This window comes from Podarcis melisellensis, assembly GCF_964234715.1.
Source record: "Podarcis melisellensis genome assembly, chromosome: 4".
Taxonomy (NCBI): Eukaryota; Metazoa; Chordata; class Lepidosauria; order Squamata; family Lacertidae; genus Podarcis; species Podarcis melisellensis.
Window position 1 is genome coordinate 33,916,640 of NC_138531.1, and position 1,939 is coordinate 33,918,578.

A 1,939-nucleotide genomic window follows, 5' to 3' on the forward strand; every position below is an offset into this window, starting at 1 on the left:
GTTTATTCGGGCTGCACAGTGCCACAATTAACACACAGAAATGATCCCACCAAATTAAAAAGGCACTTATATGCCTGTGTGTTCCATTTCTTTCAGAACTTCTTATATTCCTTGCTGTTCCAAGGAGGTGCCAGTCCTCTGGAACAAAGCCAGATTTCCTTAGGGGAATTGTGGCTCCTAAAAATTGGGTTGCCAGCTTTTTAACATGCTGCCCACAGCTGTCCCTTTAAGAGCAGCACAAGCTGCAGCAAGTTAGCAGGTGATAATGTCTGAGGCAATGCCAGAGTCTTTCAAGGACATACTTGGGGACAGCAGGGACAGTGAGGTGTGTGACAGAGGGACATTCAGAGGGCACTTGACCCCTTGACTGAAATTCCCCACACCTGAATTAGTGGAAGAGAGAGGAACAGGTTCGTGGAAGTGTATTAATAAGGAGCAAGGCAGGCAAGGGAGCAAGCAAGAGGAGGCCTCCATCTGCAAACAGTGTTGCCTGGGCATTTGTACTTGCTACTTTAAAAGCTCTGGACCCGCAGCTGCTGTATCTATGGTTCTGCTGATCCCTTCACATTCCCATTAACCTCCCTTGCTTGCCACTGCTTCAGAGTGTGATCACAGAACAGATGCAGTCCTGTATGGCTCCAGCAGTTGTAGAAGCACTAGGTTTTTGAAGAGGGATAAAAGAAGAGTAAGATTTTTCCAGGAACAGGTGCAAAGAAGGCATCTAAAAATAAAAATAAAAAATGGCCCAGATACCTGGATTGCTGAAGAGGGCAGGAAGCTGAGTTTTCTTTCTCTTTCATACATTGCTGTGGAACTTGGGGAACACCTCCTTTTTACTTTGTTAGTGCAATCATATGAGTGCTTATTTATAAGTAAGTCCCACTGTGTTCAGCCTGGTCCCTAAGTACAACTAGCAGCCACTTGCTGAAGGAAAGCCTTCAGTTTCTAGGTTGAGTGAGCCCTGGAACCACGGCATTAAAAGCTGCCTGGAAGAAAGCTTGTTGTTGTAACCGTACGCTGTGCACTATCCAGCCAAGAGAAATCTGTACACCTGAGCTGCCTGGGGCTTTCAAATCTGAATGTCCTATAAGTAAGATCAAAGGGACTCTGGCCACAGTGTGGAAACACACATGGCTATGGTGGGGCATTCACAAAAAAGCTTATGCTGGGGGTTTGAGTAAATCACCTTTGGGATACCTTGCAACTCTACAATTCTGTGATGCAGATACTTCCACTCTTTGTCCATGAGGCTGCACTGTGTGCAAAGTGCCATGTGTGACTTACCTTATACTAATCAGAGACATGAGCTTGCATGAGGCCAATTGCTGACAATGTCCTGTACATGAGGCAGGAAGGACATCCAGGAGCCTGAAAATTAGTCATGGCCTCCATCCCTTATAGCCTGTCTGTTAGTCTTGTTAGATAAAAAGAAAGCTTTACTGTTACAGTGGTACCTCGGGTTAAGTACTTAATTCGTTCCGGAGGTCCGTACTTAACCTGAAACTGTTCTTAACCTGAAGCACCACTTTAGCTTACGGGGCCTCCTGCTGCCGCCACGCCGCCGGAGCACGATTTCTGTTCTCATCCTGAAGCAAAGTTCTTAACCTGAAGCACTATTTCTAGGTTAGCGGAGTCTGTAACCTGAAGCGTATGTAACCTGAAGCATATGTAACCTGAGGTACCACTGTATTTAGATTTCCCCTTTGCTAGAGATGGTTGGTTCTTGCTAATTTTCAGGTTGCAGAATTTCTAGGGATCTCCAGGTCAAACAACAGAATATGCATTGATCTTCTTTTAAAAACTTATCTAGTCCTATGGGGTGATGCCCAACCACGCAAAAAGAAGTGGGCAAGTAATGTCAAAACTGTATTTTGACTTAGAGATGTTTTGTTACAAAGCATACTAGGTAATTAATGCAGTCATATTACCTGGAGGTGGA